Below are 21,314 nucleotides of genomic sequence, written 5' to 3' on the forward strand. Positions count from 1 at the left end.
AGCAGAAATAAAAAGTTGGGAAAGCATTTTTCATCTCCAGGCCAAATCAGTCCAGAGTACAATCATATAATGGATTTGCCATACTTGGATTGATGCAGCTGTATCTTAATGAGCAGAACTGGTAATATGCTAATGGCTGGACACTTGTTTGAGAATGTGTCTCACAATCATCTGCTGTTCAGGCTGAGACTCCTACCTGCAGGTGCAGCAAGATCTTCTCTTCCCTTTTGTGATGGAGTCTCTGGAGCTTAGAATAGATTTGCCCCTTGAGGACTGGCGGCCTACTGGTGTTACTTAGACTTAAGTACATAAGATTAGTCGTTAAGCTTTCTGGGGATATACTAAGGTCACAGACTCTATGTGCCACATAGTATTTTCTTAATGGATTATTTTTATTGCATTATTCCCTGTATGTTTTCTGTCTCTCCTGCTACTATCATGTGTAAATTTCTTTTAGACCTTTGACAAGCTTGATTTTGTAGGTACTAACTGCTCCACCTCTCCATTCTTCAACCCAAGAATTTCCTAGTAGAAAACTCTGCAGATGGACATCTCTTATGCCCACACACCACACCCCTCCACCCCTTCTCAGGATTCACCTTTTTCTTCTGCTCAAAAACTTCAGCCTTCAAATCTCTTCTCACATTAGATGTCTTTTTTTTAAAAAAAAAAAAAAAAAAAAAAAAACCGAAAAACAAACAAACAAACAAACCAACAAAAAAACCCACCCAAACAAAAACAAAAACAAAAACAAAAAAACCCCAAACAAACAACAAAACAAACCAAACAAAAAAACAAAACAAACAAACAAACAAAAAAAAACCACCCCAGTTCTTTCTTCCCCACATCCTGAACCTCTCCTTATTCTGTTAACTGACTTCCCAAAGGTTAGCTCATACCTATTCTATGAAACCAATACTAAAGACATGGCTGAGGAGACCGTTCATTTTTGCCTACTTAGGGTAAATCTAGGTAGTATCTTCCTGTTAGCACAGATGTGCAAAGCAGCAGTTACCAGCTGTCCTGGAAAGGTGAAGATTGGGTACAGAAATGTTGATAGCTCTATTAGAATCTTGTTTCTGGATCTTACGCAGAGTGGAAGAAAAAGGGAAATTCTTGGTTAGACAATGTTTATGTTTATATTTTTTCAAAAATGTTTAGATGCTCTATACAAAGGCCTCTGAATTCTGTTAAGGCTTTCTCCTTCAGGGTAGTGCTGCTGATCTTTAAAGCAGGAGTCCCACTATACAGTTAGAAGTAGAAATATTTGCTATCTGAGGTAGAAATACCCTAACTGAGAAGAAATAATTACTATTTATATAAATTTTGTATTACTCCTTGTTCCTCTTCTGAGTATTACTAAATTAGAGTCATCACTAAGAAAACTGGAAAAGCTACAAGAGAACAAAAAGCCCAATGAGAAATGCCTGCACCATGTGGATGGATTTGTAACATTTTCCTTCATTTCAGGTTTATAACCGTCCGAAAAATTGCAATAATGAATTTAAAAGTTTATTCTATTCTATGCTAAATTTTGGTCAGATTTCAAAGACTACACAAAAGGATGAAACCCATTCCTCCATTGTCCTATAATTATGTTAGATACGCCATTACATTATATATAACTTTAGGTCCTAGAGAGATTTTAAACTGGTTTTCCCCATCCCCAAGAGCAGCGAATGAATCACGAGCACCCTGACCAAACTATATGATGTTCAGAAAATGTACATGCACGATACAGTCCCACAAGGGCCTCATATTCTTATTAATTTCCTTCTTTACTCTGCTTTATTGTGCAGTGTTAAGGAGCTGAATAGATGCTCTCTGCCAGCTGGAGACAGCTGTGATTCTGTGATGAATGAAGCAATCCATACACTGGGGGAGCCTGAGTTTACTGGATGATATCCTCAGTTGATGTAAATTAGCTTGAGCCCATTAAACTTAACGGAGTAGTGCTGATTTACTCCCTGGAAAAATGGAGATGCTGGTTACTGTAGAGTGTTGCTCTCAGAAGTTCATTAATGAGGTCTAATGGCATCATATTTTTATACCTCACAGAAAACAGATTTGAACAACCCACAGTCATTCAGCTGCCCTGAGAGAAAAAAGGCTGCAAAGTGTGCTGTAATTCCTGTACTAACATCTTATCTATGGAACTGTTGATTCAAACTTGGATGCTGAAAGTGAAGGAAGCCTGGTAATGTCAAATTCTGCACATCCATCCAGTTCTCAAGGGAGCTAAAAAAAATGTGCACACATTCAAACATCACAATATTCACAGCCAAAAAATTCAGAGGACAGGAGAGTTGAAGAAAAGATGTCAGCTGAGTTCCTCTGGCTGATACATCAACATTTATTGGAATCCTTATTCTCTACAATCAGTTATTAATTATTATTATTTTTTAATGATTTATCCAAAGTTTGCTGAGCTCTATTCCATCCATAAAGGTTCTTCAGGTTATCTTATAACCTATATGTCCTGTCGGTATTCACTTTCCTGATTCCAAATTACATTGAGCAATTTCACATTTTAGCCCAAGCAGACTTGAGTTATGATTGGGAAACATTTTAACTCAAGAGTTACTGCATTTGCAATCCTGTGCCAAGCAGATAATTGCAGCAGGATATTGTAAGTAGATTGCTAGGGTGAGTATTGTATTGCTCTCTTCTCGAAATCCTTCATGAATGCAAACCCAAAATCAGAGAACTTCCACCATCACAGTTTCGGTCCCTGAACAGATTGTTACTCTCAGAAGTGAAATCAAATACAGTAAATCGAAAACACTCCTGGTTCCTTCTTACCCTCAGGCACACAACTGACAAGTGTGCACCTGCGACAGGAGGCACTGAGCACACTACTTTTTTCAGTTTCAATTTTTGAAATATCTTCTGCCTTTTATCCTATATCACATCACTCAAAAAAATCTGAAGCTTATTTTGCCTTTTATGACATAATTTGAAGAGTTAGGTGGATAAAGATGACTTTATGGTGTGAGTGCAAGCTGATAAACTGACTTTTTGCTCAAGAGCAAATTTTGTTCCTGGACAATGGGCTGTCTTATTTTTCAGATGCTGAGCATTGAAGGCACATCCTCCTGTGAATTACTTATTTCTTGTCATGAAGCATGCTGAAATAAAACACTTTCTTTTTTGAAGCCTGAAATTCAGAGGGGAACGTTATGTAAAAGTCCCCAAACTGTCTTTTGTTTCTCCAGCAGTTCATTTCACTGTGTTATTCTAGTAACAGACCCTCAGTGTGATGGTGAATGAGTTGTTACATATTTAAGTTATGTGCTGCAAGGAGGAGGAAGGGCCATCTGGAGTCTCATGATAGCCAGCTCCTATGAGAGTACTTCATCTTGGCTGTTGAATCGGCGGTACACACAGTAACTGACAAGATGGCACACTAGGATAATGCAAGACATTGTACTTCTTTTTTCTGGACTGCTGCATGGCTTAGGTTTTACACACCTGTCAATGTTTTACCAAATCATGTAAGTGTTTTAAAACCATTTGGGAGAACTGTGTTCTCAGTGCAACAAGTGAAAAATGCCGTAACAAGGACAAGTTGCACTCTCACAATTACATTCTGTAGTTCTTACTCCAGACATGCCTGTAAAACATCCCCTCTGACCCAGGGAGCAATCCTCAGGCATAAACCAGCTTTACCAGGCAAAGACAAAGGCAAAGGGATTCTCTTACCTTCCTATTTCTCAACCAGTAGCAGCTGCAGGCTACCAGCTTTAGGACAATTTGAAGTTGTGCAGGCTATAAAATATTTCCTTAGCAGAGGAATATGCTCCACTTTCTGTTTAAATTAACTTTATAACCCTTCACATGACAGTGTTGCTAAGTATGAGATTGCAGCATACTATACATTTGGAAGTAATTAGGACAGAAATGGAGTTGGCATCTTTGCATGAGTACCAACTACAGAAGAACATATGCATTGCAACACTTAGCTACTTATAATTTCTCTCAACATTGATATTTGTATTTTCTCATACCGAGGAACCCCAAAATTTTACCCCAATCTCCTTTATGTTATAAATATAGGACAGCAAGACTTTCTGTCCTTCTAACTTCATTTCTATGGGCAGGTTACAGACCACAGATATAGCAGATGGACAAGGTCATCACAGGAGGAGAAAATATCAGTTGTGCCAGGGCACATCAGAGATCCATCTAGCCCACTGTCTGGTCCCTGGCAGTGGCCATCTCTGGGTACCTAGGGAGAATGTAAGGACATCATACAGCAATACTTTGCCAGAATATTCAACCAATATTTACTGATTACTAGGTCAAGGACTTTCTCACTTAAATGTAGTGTCTTCCTTTATAATGGTCCTTCATTTTTTATTCCAAGAATTCATCTAGTCTCACTTGTGAACCATGAAAATTATAGAATCCACAGTGTCTTTGGGCAAAGGGCTTCACAGCTGTGCTGGTTTTGGCTGGGGTAGTTAATTTTCTTCATAGTACCAGGTATAGGGCTATGGTTTGGATTTGTGCTGAAAACAGTGTTGATAATACAGGGATGTTTTAGTTACTGCTGACACAGAGTGAAGGCCTTTTCTGTTTCTCCACACCACCCACCAGCGAGCAGGCTGGGGATGCAAAAGAAGTTGGGAGGGCACATGGCCAGGACAGCTGACCAAAACTGACCAAAGGGATACCCCAGAACATATGATGTCATACTCAGTAATGAAACTAGGGGGAAGGTTGTCTGGGGGGTCACTGCTCAGAGATTGACTGAGCATTGATTTGTTGGTGGTGATCAATTGTTTTCGTTTGCATCACTTTTCATTATGATTTATTATTGTTGTTGTTATTATTATTAATTTTTGTTTTATTTCAAGTATTAAACTGATCTTGTCTCAGTCCACAACTTTTCTCACTTTTACTCTTCCATTTCTTTTCCTTCCATCCTGCTGGGGGTGGGGACTGAGTGAGCGGTTATGCGGTAACTGGTAACCCCAGTTGCTGGCAGGGGTTAAACTATTATAACAGCCTTACAAGCTGTTGTGCAAAGGAAAATTTCTGAAGTTTCATTTGTTGCCCATAACTCTGGAAAAATCTCTGAGCGTTCCACACTTACCATCACTGAACTGTGCAGAATCTTGTCATCACCCCATCACCTCAGCCATCTCCTCCCCAGGCTGATAGCTGTTGCCAGTTCAGACACTCCTAAGGAACAAAAAATGCAGAATTCCTTCATGCAGGCAATATGGTCCATGTGAGATCACACCAGCTGTCTCACCCCAAATTCAGACTCCCTGGGGAATGTCAGGCTGATTTACTTTGGGCCTGCACAGATCATCCGTCAGGGCATGTGTGACCCCCCAGCTCTGTCTGTCCCCATCCATTACACACACACACACACACATGCACACACACATGTGTGTGCACATGCAGTTGCGTGTATGCATGAAGAAGCTGCTCCACAAAGAGAGCAGGAGGCTGAATCTTACACTTGGGGCAGATTATCCACCAGGGATAACTCACAGGGCTGGATATGGCAGCTGTTCATAGGGGAAAGACTGTCCCCATCATGCCCACCTGTGATGACTAAAAGCACAACCCAAAGCTGCATCAGCACTCAATGGACAGAAGAGGTTTGGGGTCAGGTGTGAGCAGGGCTTTTCGTGGAGTCTGACACTGAAGTGAATTTCTCCAGAGAAGCTGAGAGAAGGGGATTAGCAACAGAGCAATTTGAATTTCTCAGCTCAGTGCAAGGACACCCTCAGCCTCGCACCCAGTGACCTGACTCAGCCTTTGCTCAGTCGCATCAACAAGACACAGACCTGCCCCACAACTCGACCATGCCAAGTCATGTCCAAAGCTGACTGTTTCTTACTATCCACATTTACACTCCTGTTTTCACATACTGCTGCTCACAGCTGGGGAAAATGAAAGGTCTTGCTTTTTAACCATCTCTCTGAATTCGCTAAGGCAGGGAGTGAGGCTGTGTCTGATCTCATCAACATACTAAATATTACGCTTATCACACAGAGAGCAGCATTAACTCCAGGGTGATTAATTACCTAAGGTACTCCAGCTCTCAGAAACACAGTAAACAATTAATATAATTTAACTTTACAGCTAACACAGCAAATTAAAATACAGAAACAAATCCATTTTTTCAGTTCATTAGACAGGACATAAACTCTCCTGTGAACAGGCCTGATAAGTGGAATTTCCCTTTAGGGCATTACTGTTGAAAAATGACAAGTGTAATATTTCTATCTAGCACTTTGCTGAGATTCTTTCGGCAAATCCCCAAACCATGCAGTTCCAAGCTACTCTGAGGGAGATTTTCTCTTTCAAGGCTCTTATTAGGAGCTCCTTCCCTCTGAAAATATATTGGGGTTCTGACATTATGGGGTTGTTCCTGGACATGCTCTAAAAATCACAAGGTATTGCTCTTCCTCAGGAGACCAAATCTGGTACATTTAAAATAAAATTTTGATGTTGCAGATAGACAAATGTGCTGCACAAACATTGTGCTGAAGTACAGAGAATTCTTCAGCTGAACTGACATTTTATGCCATAAAGAGAGAGCGTGTCTATCCATCTAAACCATCTGCCTATTTATACCTCCAATCACCATAGCATCCAGTCACAACAACAGGAAGAAAAACACAAAACCACCTCTTGGTTTGTCAGTTGTCATTATCAGCATGTATGAGCCATCAGATCCTGTTTGCATCACTCATTCAAGTAACTTCTACAGCTCCCAGGGTGACACATATGTAGTCTAAATGCATAGTACTCACTTCAAACTAGAAACAACATGAAATGCTGAATCTTTAAATCCTTCCTCCATCAGATTTTTTTGTTATCATTGTTTTTTAAGGTAGAACTCCACTGGGAACTTGCATAGGCAAAAGGCTGAAAAGGGATTTGTTTGTCAGTGACCTATTAACATCTACTACTAACATGTCTTACACCCTCTGAATATCAAGGCATCAATTAATCTTAAATGAAATAAAAATCCATCATCCCAGATTCTCCATCAGTATAACTTGTTAGAGCTGCAGCTAGAGCTACATTCCCTTCTAGTATGCAACACTACCATATTGATTTACAATGGTTTATTTGGACAGAGGATCAAGCTTGCAGAAGACTTGCATCTGCTAAGACATCTGAGTAGAGGGGGCAGCTTTAGCTTGCCTAAGTCAAATCAAGGATGGACTCTATGTGCTTAAAATTCAGCTGAGGCTCAGGGACCCGTCTAACTCACCCATTTTCCATTACTACATGACACAGCACCTATATTAGTTAGCTTGTTCCCCCCATGCTAACCTGGATCATGCTTCTGGTCCTCCCCTTGCATCCTGAGTTACAGACCGAGCTACCCCTGCCCACCCTGAGGGGTACTCGATGATACAGGAACAACCACCCAAAATTGGTGCCAGCCTCCCAGAGCCACCTGAGGGTGGCAGACCAGGCAGGGTGTGGGTGGGGGACATGCGGGTGCTGCTCCGTGGGGAGGAGTAGGCTGAGGGTCCCTCACTGTCCCTGCTGAAGTGATCTGGTGGTGGTGGAGCAGCTGAGGAGGCAGGTCCCCCTCTGCTCACCCTGCAGGCCCTGGCACTCTAAGCTCCCTCGCTAGTGCCTTGCAAATTGGACATGTAAACTAAGCAGATTGATTAAGTAAGAAATCCCTGAGCTGAAGATGTGTTGCTGGGTTCATTTAAGATCAAGATTTAGCTTAGCTCATAGTAAAACAAAACAAAACAAACTGCAGTTTATAACTCCGAGCACAAGGAAAACAGCAAGCCAGGACACTGTAATGTATGCCCAGGTCCCCTCCTATTCTCCAGGTTAGCCAAGGAGTATGCAAGTCACTGTTTGTAATGGAGCATCACAGGCTTTGGGAGAGGCTGTGGCCACTCATGACAGACAGGAGCAAGAAAATGAAGATGTGGCAAAGCAGTGGGGACATCTGAACTGCCAGAGCCTCAACCAACAGTGCCAAACAGCGATCTAATTAAAAAAAAAATATTTGAAGTCGAGCATGCTGCTGCAGTGTGTGTGCAGCAAGTTTAGAGTTGCCCTGTGATCCTTTATGACTACCATGTGTTGTATTGCCTCCAGCAGACTCTGTGTGAACATGCTAGTTCATCTCAATAGGGAGACATGGAGGAAGAGTCAGGACAGAGAAAAATAGCTCTGGAGGCCACCTATGTGAAGGTTCAGGAAAAAAAGTCTAGGAAAACAGTTCAGAGAGTAACTTTCTCTTTAAACATCTCCCATTCTTTTAAAATAAAGCTTTCTTCCCAAGGCCTACAAAACCCACCACAGTCCTAGCAAATGTGAGGCAACTGATGTGCTGTGGCTACTGCTTAGCATAGGGATCACAGCTGTTTCACTCCCACTGTAAACTGTTTCACTCTCCCCTGCGTGTATTACTTACCTTACCTCTTGCTGTAAACTCCAATCTTAATTAATTTTGGATGTCTTTTTGTATTTCTTTTGGTTTTTCTGTGAGGATGGGTTTTGGTACTTTTTCATCATCTTCCCTGCTCTTCAGTGTTCAGTCTCTCGGTATCCCTTGACTGCAAACTGTCATTCCTGTGCTGCCTGCTGCCTTCCACTGCTGTGCCCTTGGGGCATATAGTCTGACCAGCTTCTTGTCACCACATCTAGGCTTCCTTACTGCTTTCAGCTAGGAAAGAGGACAATCCAAGGAGGTTTCCTCCCTGGTTTTTTTCTCTACTTAAAAGATATTAAAGCTGCCATTCTTGGTGATGTGTTTGTGTTAGTGGTGATATGTTTGCTTACATTGTTCCACCCCAACCCACCCCCCCACACACCTCCCCCCACCCCCCCCCCACCCCACACACACCCCCCCACACACACATGCCCCCCCCCCACAACCCCCCCACCCCAGCCTCAGGAGTAGATAAAATCCTGCAAGCAACTTATACCATAGAGTAGTAGAAATTCACAGAATGGATCATTTCCTCTTTTAGCAAACAAGGGAAAGTATAAGAAAGAGTGCTATGCTTAAACACGCTCTTCATCACTCTCCTGAGTCTGAGTGATTCAGTATGATCTCAGTCTGTTGTCCTGCCTGACTGGCTCCCCACTAAATGATTAAAGATGAATACAACTGTGTAACAAGCATGTGTTGTCTTACCTCAGGTCTTCTTTCCTTGCTCTCTCTGGTCCTTCTGATATGCAGCCACTACTCCCTATCATTTCTGCTTCACACTTAGCTCCCTCTACAATTACCTAAAACTTGGCATCCTACAGTTTTCATAGCTAAATTATGCCTGGCAGGTTACTGAATGCCTTGACCCTCACAGAGACAAGTTCTGTGGTGATGAGCCATACATACATATAGGAACTACACTGACAAACCATTGGAGAATTAAGCTGGTAACAAAGTAAAATGTTGGACTGAGGGCAGTTAATGAAGTAAGATGTAACATAATACAGTTAGTGAAGCAGAATGGTGACAGAGAACTGTCCTTCTGGACCCATTTGTCGTAGCAGAGGATTCTAGCAAGATACTGAGAAAGAAACCTGGTTTGTATGTATTATGGAAATCACTGATCAACAGGACATGAAAATGTCTATTGGACCATATGGTGTCTGCTATAGGGAGATATCACAGATATGTGCTCTGGAAAGTGCCTGACATATCACAAACAACTGAATAATCATAAGATGGAAGGGACCTCATGGACATTAACTCTTGATCCTGTAAGCATCACCAAAACCCATATCAGAAAATTTAACATGCAGTATAATTATACTTTTTCTTTGCTTTCCATTTCAAATGGGTGCTAACAACTCAGGCAAATCACTGTTTGCTACACTGACAAGATCCTATGTTAGTTATTATCAGTTAGTGATACCTGTCTTGTTTCTTCCAAACCTCCCTCATTTGTGAATGAACTGTATAATTCCCCAGTGGCATTTCTCATTCTCCTTTTTGCTGCCTCAATCCCATCTAATCCAGGCAACCACATTTTGCCACTTGTGGCACTCACTTGCTTTTGCAGCAGGAAAAAGCTCACCTCTGCCTGACTTTCATCTGACTTCCTTAAGTCACTCCTGATCATATTGGTGTTACAGTGAACCACCTTTCTTTACTATCTTTTACTCTTCTAAGGCTACTTACAGAGGTAAACTTCAAGCTTGCTGATAGTTGTTTTTTAAGCTATCTAGACCCTTTATTTCTGCAATGCCCTGTCACAGTGAAGCAGTATCCATCAGGCTAACGTGGTAGCTCTGAAGAACTCTCATGGAACTCCAGTTTCACAGGTAGCTGCTATATTTTTTAGATATTATGCCATCCTGATGTCAGTATAGAATGATTTTCAGTGGAAACAAGAGAGAAGCAAAATCACAGTGAAGAATAAAGTATCCTGAGGATCTCCTCTCTCCCCTGAACATTTTCCTGACCCTTGATGCTAATGTCATTATTGAGCTACTACATTGCCTTGTGGGAACAAGACTTTAGGGCTTCAAAAGCACTTGGCATGATCATAAACTGAAGTTAACTGCTGCAATGCCATTGCAATGCCAATATCTGACCTGACACAAACAGTGCATAGGGGTATGCAGGGAATCCAAGCCCACTCCAGTAAGAGGAACAGGCTGAGACATTATCGTTCAGCGGAAGTCAGTTTTGGTACAGTGAGGCACCACATGGACTTTTGCACATAGCTGTAAAAGCAGTCCTTTGTGGATGCTGCCCATGGAGGAGGAGGGGGGAACGATTGCAGCATGGTTCTCATCAAGGTTTCTGTCTCCAGACAGGCACAAAGAACAAGAGAGACAAATATCAGTCTTTGATGAAAAAAGGATGGAGACATTCTCCTCAAGTAGATACATCAAAATTTGTTTTTCTCCCACCTGTGGATTCAGTGATCTAATCCACAGATATCCGTAATAACAATTACATCATATTTCTGCAGAATATTTGCTAAATACTGTCTGCCAAGCAAATCTGAAAACAATCATTGTGTGTACAGAGGTCTTAGATCACATGGCAACTCCAGTTTGACATAAAGCATCATGCAATTAACTTGTCATTATAACAAAATTAGTAACCATAGCTGCTAAACAGAGGATCATGACCTGTTTTTAAAACAGCAGAGCACAGTGTGTTTTCTCAAAGAATCAATTTTTTGGGATGATTTTCTAAATAGCATTTGACAAATGTAGTGATTAGGTTAAACAGGCACTTAGTACTCTGTCACATTCAAAAACTTTCCACAATCATGCAGGTCTACCTGTTTATTTCTCTTGCCAGCCTTTGATGGTAGGGGAGCAGAAGGGAAGAACCTCTCTTTTGCCATATGTAAAAATCACAGGATGATTTTCAAGGTATATTCATTATTTCTTCAGAGACAATCTCAACAAAAGATCTTTTCTCTGTCTTGTTTACTCTCCAAACAATGACAGTTTCTGAGAACACCAGAGAAAAATAAATTTTGGATATTTCATTGCATCAAGCAGAGGAGTACAGAGTTGGAAATGGAATTCTTCTCCTCTAGAAAAGTTTAGCCTGTAAATCAAGCCAGTATAGTGCATTGTGTGGTAAGACTGGGAGAATAAAAGATAACCTGTTTGTCCTGGTTTGGGCTGAAATAGAGTTAATATTCCTTTTCAGGGACTAGATGAGTGCTGTGTTTTGGATTTAGCTCTGGGTTTGGTATGAGAAGAATGCTGATAGCACACTGATGTTTTCAGCTGCTACCGAGACTTCAAGGACTCTCCGACTTCCCATGTCCTGCCTGTGCGCAAGGGCACAGGGAGCAGGGAGGGAGCACGGCCAGAGCACCAGACCCAAATTGGCCAGTGAAATATTCCATATCATGGAACGTCATGCTCACTATATAGAGGAGGGGCAGTCGGGAAGGGGCTCTCTCTCTCTCTCTTGCTTCCGGGATTGTGATTGTGGGATCTTGGTATCTCGGGGTCGCCAGCTGGGAACAGGCTGGGGATTGGTCAGCGGGTGGTGAGCAATTACATTGTGCATTGCCCATTTATATTTTCTATCACTGTCATTGTTCTCATTTTATTACCAATATTAAACTGTTCCTATCTCAACCTGTGAGTCTCCCTTTACCCCTCCAATTCCTCCCCCATTCCCAGGTGTGTGGGGGGAAGGGTGGGTGATCGGCTGCGACGTGGTTGGCTGCCAACCAGGCTCAAACCACAACACTGTTAAAACCACTCAACTCTATATTCATGAAATGCCTGACAAGTTCACTATATTAAAGTGATTTACAAATGGCACATGGCTGGGATAAGGGTAGCAATCTTGCTGACAGATTTTCACATATATCCACAAATATGTGTGTGTACACACACAAAATTTGGCTAAAATCCAGGCTGAAGAAGTTTTATCTGCCACTGAACTGATGTGTTCTTTGGTATTCAACTCTGTAGATAGAAAGCTTTATTATAAATCTGTGTCTGTGTCAGAAAAGCAGAGGCCTTGCACCTGAAGTCCCAAACTGACAGAAAGAGGTGTGACATGCACATGCATGAAGCAAATGAAATTCCACAACAACACAGCCTTAGAAAATCCACTGTGGATTATGGATTTAGAAGTATGGGGTCAGAAAATTCACTATCTATCTATCTATCTATCTATCTATCTATCTATCTATCTATCTATCTATCTATCTATCTATCTATCTATCTATCTATCATCTATCTATCTATCTATCTATCTATCTATCTATCTATCTATCTATCTATCTATCTATCTATCTATCTATCTATCTATCAGATTGACCCGTAAGTGAGTCCAACACAACCAAAAGGAATACAAGGTTGAATATACCTCTGTATTTTGTCACTATATTTTTTGCACGATCCTGACATATGGATCATCAAAAACTGTGTCAGGTTGAAATTTGTGACTTGGGTGGCTGGTTCTTGCCAGGGATGGGTTGCAAACTGGGAAAAGGGAGGAAGTGTTGACTGGGACAGTACCAGGATGATACAGTTTGCAGAGTCAGGAGGCTCTTTGCATTTCATGGGACACATGGGTGTCCATCCCACCACAGGATCCTGAAGTCTGAAAAGGGTATGTGTGCCATGCTGCTCAGCAGGCCAGGAATGGCTGTGTGGACTGAGGGACTGCTGTTCCTCAGGACAGGCTTTCATCTGTGGTTTCCACTTCATGACTTCATCACTGTTGAGATTTAGATGGATTTTGCTAGGTGTAGTGGCAACTACTATTTGTGCAGGGTCCTTCCATATTAAAAAAAAAAGAACACTGTATATTTCCAGTCATAAGTGCCTTTCTCATATGTAAGAAAATAACAAAACATGAAAAAACCCACAAGAGTAAATTCCTAGGAGAGTGAGGAAGTGCAAACACTTTGTATAAGCATGTCCATACTTTCTCCCTTTCAACGGTACAAAGCAAATTCCCAAAGCAAAACTGGCAGGTGAACTCTGTCAGCAAGAAAAGTGCTAGTTCACATAAAGGTGTAATATTCACAAAACATAATGCCTGCCAATTGCACAAGACACACCTTCCACACCCTTAGAGGTGTGTTACTCTCATGGTTTGGTCTCTGTTTCCAGCATATTTCCAGCTTCTCTACATACAGCTGACATTCATTTCCACTCATTAAGTAAAATTTGTTCTTGCTGCTGCTACAGTGTGCTTTTGAATGTTTGTGTTTCTGCTGGGCTGGGACCAGCTGCCTGTGTCTGGAGAGCTGCTAACGTTTATGAATGAGCCACTACATACAGTAGGCAAGGCTAAGTGGAAAGCCCAGCAATATTCAATACAGAAAATAGTGGTTGATTCTTCTGTTCTTTGTTTCTATGTTCAATCACTTTGTTCTTCATCATCACACCCATAAAAAAAGGTTATGAACTCACTAAGTTAGAGGAATATGATACTGTTCTTTTTTCAAGTGCCTCTTTTTCATATGCATGTTTGTTGCTGTAATGCATTGACTTGATGAAACACGTGCTAGATATATCTATTTCCCCAAAGTTTTTCTACTCATATGAACGACCTGACACATAGCTATTTCTGGATATGTAGCCTGCTGAATGCTACAGGTATCATCGCTGAGCATGTTATGACTCAGGCTCATGGACAGGTCCCCTCAGTTTAGTAAGTCATTCCACATAAGCAGAGCTGTGGTATCTTTGTCTATACCCATAGCATGTAGCAAACACAAGGCATCGAATTTATTTATGCTTGCAATTCAAGAGGGCTAAGTGAAATTTGTGTTATTTTGCATTTGCTGTGGGTTCGGAGCTTCTGTACAGGCAGTCTTTGTGGCTCATCTGGTGCCTGTTGGTCTCATCTTGGTAACATTGACCGTGTTTGCCTCCTTAGGCTCATGTGCATTTAAGTCATAAAAAGTACACACAAGACTATTCGGGGAGCCTCTGTGCAATATGGTTTCATCCTATCTAATATTTATGCAACCCGGGTTTCCATATTAGCTCTGTCCCGCCCACTGTGGAGCTATCTAGCTCTTGCATGTGTTGGGAGATACCTGGTATGCAGAGAAGCAAGTCCTGGGTTTTTTTCCTAAGTGTGAGAGTGCTTTATGCTCATAGGTCTGGTCACTGGCAGCCTGTGATTCTCCGTGGTATCTCTCCCCTCATTGTGTCAGTGTCTGTATATGTGTGTGAGGTGAACCGCTGTCTGTAGAGATTACTAGCACTCCTCTCTTACTGATGTCCATGCCTATGTAAAGGCTGGCTTGCCTCTTGCTGGGATTCCAGAGAAAAGCTAGCTTGCATGTGCATGTCTTCTTCTGCAGACCCATCTCTTCTTTCATGTAATGGTTACTATATAGCAATTACCTGAAGCAGATCCAGTTTAAGACAAAACAATCCAGGATCTTGGATTTTGGTCTCATTTCACCTTTCAGGAACTGTATGGGCAAAACTCCTTGGATGGCAGGGAAAACTGGGGCTTGCTTTCTCTGTCTGATCCTCCACATGCCTCTTATGCATTGCTTCATTTCTTGTTACAGCATGGCTTCTCCAAAATAGTGAATCAATATTTGCTGGCTTTTCCTCTCCCAGTACACTGCAAGATCTTAGCCAAAACATACTCCTCAAACAACACACAACTGGGCTCAAGATTTAATCGAACAGGCATCAATCCATTACAGTATCATTTATTGTTGCTGCCCAAAGGTTTGGGCCCTTCCTACCCCCTGCTAGTAATAACTCTTATTTATCAAAAGAACTCTTTTATTCTGTTATTCTTTAATACTTCTGTATAACAATACTCCTTGTAGTCTTCTGATAGCTTCAGATGTGCAGTTTAGGTCAGAATTCAGAGAGTTTTTGGCTTTGTAGCTAGAATCATACATTATATGTGACTAGTGCCTAGTAAGAGCTGGTACATACACAGATGCCAATGCACTTCACATGATGTAGGTTTAAGAGCTGGATTAAGTTGCTCTGGTCTTGGTCTGACTAACTCCAGCTGTGTTCCTTGTGGTCAATTCTGTCTGAACATGCTTTTAGGTCATATCATGATGGATATTTCTGTGTAAAATCATCTAGGGACCAGCTACAGTAAATATTGTGGGTTCATCTGTTTAAAAAGGTGCAATTTACAGCAATCAGCAGTTCACTGGAAGAGGAAAGGGAGTATGGAGTGGCAGAGGTGTAAAGAGATAGCAACAAGGCCACACTGATACGCAGTCAGCAATGGTAACTCACATAGCTTGTCCTATGATCCTGGGTTCAGGTACGTTGCAGCAGCCATCAGGTACAACCTTTCGACATACATCACTACTGTTGACCTGGTTGACACAGCCTAACTGCTCAGTACCAGGCTGCCAGATTAACCCCATGCAGGTTTTGCAGCCTGTTCTTCCTCTTGCCTATCTCTGCAGTTGTCTCTCTTTGCATTCTCTTTCCGTGTAGGTGAAGGCAATACTGATGTGTGGAGGCCAGGGATTGCACAGCCACAAGAGCTCCACCATAACATGTGAGCAGGAAGAGACACGAGCAACTGAGTGATGCTGATCAGTCCACCCCTCGATCATCCTCTCCTCCTACTCAGTCTGCCCTCCCTAAGTACCTTCTGAGTGGCTGCATCAGCAGGGTTGATAAGTGAAAAAACAAAACAAAACAAAAACAAAAACCCCAAACAAACAAATAAACAAACAAACAAACAAACAAAACCCAGAAAACAAAACAGAAATAGAGAAGCCAGCAATCAGGCAAGCATTTGTTCAGCAGCAGCATGGCACTCTGATGGCTGAAAAAGTCTGCCAGGATGGTAGGAGGCAACAATGAAATCACAGAGCAGGAAGGTTCGTCTTGCTCACTGGTTCTTGCATTGAGTCTAACTAACAGAGCTGAAGGTTGCTTCAGGTCTGAGCAGTTCTGGTATTTTGGCAAAGTTCTAGCTCCAGGTGGGCTTTTTGTGGTTTTGTTTTCGATGCGTTTTTTTTGTGTGCTTGTTTTGATTTTTTGTTTTGTTTTGTTTTGGTTGGTTGGTTTTTTGTTTGTTTTTTATTTACTTGTTTTTTTGTTAGTCACTCCTTATAAAGAATTGTTGTGTGGAGAGGCAGACAGAACAGAATCCCAATTCTCCTACTCTATGAGTCACCCCTCACAGTTTTAGCAGGCACTGCAGCCAGTCAGTCCACTTTCAGCCCTATTACACTTTTTGAATGCCCTAATATGATAACTAGGAAATTAACTTTTATTACATTATTAATAATCACCATTAGCAGTATTTTCCATATTGTCAGCATAGTTTAAGGGGTCACTGGAGATTAATAAATGAGCCTGACTGGATCTTTTGAAACAAACCCTCATGTAATTTTTCAGTGCAATTCCCTATGGCTCACTGAGCATGTTATTTCAAGTCTCCAAGATGTTAAAGTAGTTTGAGTCACACTTTTTGAAACAATGGCAGAATTACTAAGTGAAGCTCCAGGGTCATTTTTCAAGCAGGTCAGAATAGATGATCTTACAGTCCTTTCCTGACCTTAAAGAACTACTAATCTATAAGCAGTTCATCTAGTGAGGCAGGAACTAGTCCACTGAGACCTTTACAGAGCCATATAAGATCTTTAACATAATTTTAATTAAAAAGCTCTCATCTTCTTTTTTAACCAAACTGCAACAACCATGCTCACCTCTGAAGTTGATTTCCTCAGTGAAAAAACATTGCAGTTATATGGTCCCCTATCCTGGGAAAAGACAGCACTCGAGATGAAGACTTGCAAAGTCTCATCTTCTCATGACCCTCTTCTATTTTAATTACAGTTTTCTCTTGTGAAAATACCGTTCTCAGGGAACCCGTATCCAGAGCACTGTCTGGTTGATTGGACAGCATTGTCCATTGTTACTGACCACCAGGTTTTCATGTTTCTTCTTCTACCCATAGAATCATAGAATATCTCAAGTTGGAAGGGACCCATAAGGATCATTGAGTCCAACTCCCTGCTCCTCTCAGGACTACCTAAAACTAAGCCATACAGCTAAGAGTGTCATCCAGAAGATGCTTGAATTTTGACAGACTTGATACTGTGACCCCTTCCCTGGGGAGCCTGTTCCAGTGATCAACAAACCTCTCAGTGAACAACCTTTTCCTAATGTCCACTCCAAACTTCCCCTGATGCAGCTTCATTCCATTTCATTGTGTCCTGTTGCTGGTCACCAGAGAGAGGAGATCAGCACCTCCCTGCCTTAAGGAAGTTGTAGACTGTGATGAGGTTGTCCCTCAGCCTTCTCTTCTCCAAGCTGAGCAAATCAAATGACCTCAGTCATTCTTTATAAGTCTTGCCTTGGAGACCTTTCACCATTTTTGTCACACTCTTCTGGACACACTATAACAGTTTGATGTCCTTCTTGTATTGAGGCACCCCAAACTGCATGCAGTACTCAAGGTGGGGCCACTCCAGTGCGGTGCAGGCTGGGACAATCACTCCTCTCGTCTGGCTGCCTGTGCTGTGCTCGATGCACCCCAGGACACAGTTGGACCTTTTGGCTGCCAGGGCACACTGCTGACACACATTCACCTTGCCATCAACTGAAACCCCCAGATCTCTTCCTGCAGGGCTGCGCTCCGGTCTCATGTCCCCTGGTCTGTACGTATAACCGGGATTACCCTGTCCGAGGTGGAAAATTCTGCACTCACTCTTGTTAAATTTCATATGGATGGCTGGTGATTTCCCAGCTCTCTCATCTATCCAGATTTCTCTGTAAGGCCTCTCTACCCTTGAAAGAGTCCACAGCTCCTCATAGTTTAGTATCATTGGCAAACTTACTTAATTTACATTCAGTTCCTGCATCCAGATAATTTATAAAAGCATTAAAGAACCCTGGCCCTAAAATCTAGCTCTGGGGAACCCCACTGATGACTGGCATTCAGCCTGATGTAATCCCATTTGCTAAAACTCTTTGCATCTGACCTGTCAGCCAATTGCTCACCTAACATATTATGGACTTGTCTAGCTGTGTGCTGGATGGACATTTTATCCAGAAAGATACTGTGAAAGACAGTATCAAAAGCTCTGCTAAAATAAAGAACACCCACATCTATTGGTTTCTTTTGGTCAGCTAGATGGGTGACTTTATCATAGAAAGAAATTAAGTTGGTTAAGCAGGACTTTCCCCCTGTAAACCCATGCTGGCTGCAACCAGTGACTGCATTGTGTCTCAAGAGTTTTTCAGTAACTTCCAGAATAACCTTCTCCATAATTTTAACAGGCACGGAAGTGAGACTGGCAGGCCTGTAATTTCCAGGGTGTTCCTTCGTAACCTGCTTGAAAATTGGGACATTTGACAGCTTCCAGTCAACTTGGACCTCTCCAGAGTTCCAAGACCATTGGAAAATAATGGAGAGAGGTCCCACAATTATATTGTCCAGCCCTTTCAGCACCCTGGGATGAATCTCATTGAGCCCCATAGACTTATGTGCATCCATCTGGAGCAGCAGGTCTTGGACGAGTTGGCTGGGAATTTATCATCACCCCAGTCATGGCCTTCCAACACAGGGCTCCGGGAGTCCTGGGCCCACCATCAGTGTTGATAACAGAGTCAAAGAAGGCATTAAACTTCTCTGCATTGTCTACGTCCCAATTTGTGAGGTGACCGACCTCATAAAGTAATGGATCAATGTTATCTCCAATCCTCCTTTTGCTGCTAATGTATTTTTAAAAGGCCTTTATGTTGTCCTTCAGGGTGCTGGCTAGTTTGAACTCTAACTGAGTTTTGGCCATACAAATTTTCCCCCTACAGTGGTAAGCAGCATCTCTGTCATCCTCCTGTGTTGCCTGTCATTGCTTCCAGTGTCTGTATATTTTCCTTTTCTGCCTAAGTTCTAGAATAAGATCACTGCTTAGCCAAGCTGATCTTCTGCCTTGCTTGCTTGACTTCTGACACTGTGGAATTGGCTGGTTCTCCAGTATTAAGAGATGGCCCTTAAAAAGTGACCAGCATTCATAGACCCCAATACCTTCAAAAGCAGACTCCCAGGGGACCATACTGATTATCTCCTTCAACAGCCTGAAGTCTGATCTTCTTCATACAAGAAGATGTTATGCAATTCTTATTAATGACACATATGAAGATAAGCAGCACACTGAATAAAGGAGCTAGGGAAAAAAAGCCAGGGGGGGACGTGAAGGGAATGGGGGGCTGGGAAGTCTTTTCTGGTCACTTTATTTTCTTATACATTTAGGCTGAGAGTCTAGCAGCACAGAACCAAGTCTCACCCCAAATTAAAGAACATAAATAAAGCAATTTTAGTTTACCTATTTTGTCAGTTTCAGCAATCACCTATTTTGCAAGTTTGAGCAGAGTATACTAGGTGCCTGAGAACTATGTTCACAAGAATATCTAGGTCAGAGTGATTAGTTTGAGCAGAAGTGAAGCTAGTGATCTTTCTTGCTTTGCTTAGTAGTGATGTCCAAGATCTTAGTCCAGGTGCATGAGGTGTAGGCATCTGGCAGTCATGAAGACCACCCTGTAGAAGCTGCTGCTACTGCAGTACGGTGTGAGAAATGATCTGAGTAATGAGTAATAAGCCTTACCAAATTCTCAGAAGTGAGACAAGGGAGCCTGACAAAAAGCAAAATGAAATGCTACAGTGGAGTCTGGAAAGAAGAATATGGTTATAGTCTGGCCTGAATGTTGATAAGAAACATTCAAGAATTTTAAATAGTAAAATGATGACATTACAGAGTTTTGTTGGTTTTTTTTTTTTTTTCATATGTCTGAATCAGTTTGCTTAGGAGAAAGAAACAGCCTTGAAATTGAAGTTTAATTTGTATTAACATTGCTAACAAAGGTCTTACCATGGAATGGTTTGATGTTCAAAGCAAACTACAAAGCAAATTGGTATCTGTAATAAGGCACTGACAATCCTTATTAATAGGGGCCTTGGCTTTTTTGCATCAGGAAGGAGAACAGGCAGTGGAGGCAAATTCATAAAGCAAACCACTTTCAAGGACAGCTAAATATGAATTGCCAATAATCCAGGCCTTAAACAGTGTGACCTGAAGAAACCTTGAACCATTCAGTGTGATGCACCATTAGGATGCAGCCAGAGAACAAAAGTATTCCAAAATGCTCTGCTATGATATCTTCCTGTTTATCAAGAGCTAGTAAATATAAAAGCTGGGAATAGGAAAAAGGAGAAAAAGAAGGGATGATTCTCACAGCAACAGAATGGATTTACATGGGACACCACCAAAACAACAGTACTGGGGTTTGCAGGAAAGGAAAAATACTACTGCAGGGGCTATGGGATACATTGTTCCAGCAGCTTGTGTGAAAGGGTAGGGAGCTGCAAGTGGAAGGCAGGCTACAGGATTGCCGATGGAAGGCCTTCCTGACCAGCGAGGGTGTTGCCAAAGCTAGCAGTTTTCTAGTGCCTTGTCCCTTCCTACACCAGCCTGGACACAGGTGGAATAATGAGCTGGTGTTAAGAGGCTGTAATGCAGGGACTAAGAGCATGCCACAGGTGCCTTCCCTTTATTGTATGTATCCTCTGCTTTACAGGAGCTAGAGCTCAGCTGAAGTGCTCCCATTGACAACGGGAAGTAACCCGGCTTTCAGGATGTTCATTTTTACCAGAGATACTTGCATTAGCTCAACCAGAGCTGAGAATGAAACATCCATCAAAACAAAGAGAAAGCATCTCTCCTGTCCTGCTAGGTATCTTGTGCAGCTTTATGCTATTAAACATGCCCTGCAAGAGAAACAAGAGTGGCTTTAGTCTGTTTCTCAACAGCTTATAAGGAGTTTGAGGTAAAGTATCATGCTGGAAACCCTTTCACACCCCTGCATCCAGAGAATGACACTTGCGCTTCTAGAGCACAGTC

General features: G+C 41.9%; 1 long non-coding RNA gene across 2 annotated transcripts; it reads right to left on the minus strand.

Annotated features, from left to right (window-relative positions):
- Positions 1–3,892: 3,892 nt before the first annotated feature.
- LOC116960882 lies at positions 3,893–17,265 on the minus strand. Of its 2 annotated transcripts, none has more exons than XR_004406651.1 (3): positions 17,121–17,265; positions 5,099–5,187; positions 3,893–4,228 (listed from the first exon to the last, which is right to left on the minus strand). It is a non-coding gene; the product is annotated as an uncharacterized LOC116960882 (long non-coding RNA). The 2 variants fall into 2 exon arrangements; XR_004406650.2 differs by lacking the exon at positions 17,121–17,265 and adding an exon at positions 7,306–7,529.
- Between the last annotated feature and the right edge of the window lie 4,049 nt (positions 17,266–21,314).

The sequence above is a fragment of the Tyto alba genome, unplaced genomic scaffold (genome assembly GCF_018691265.1).
Source record: "Tyto alba isolate M040663 unplaced genomic scaffold, T.alba_DEE_v4.0 Super-Scaffold_42, whole genome shotgun sequence".
Classification (NCBI taxonomy): domain Eukaryota; kingdom Metazoa; phylum Chordata; class Aves; order Strigiformes; family Tytonidae; genus Tyto; species Tyto alba.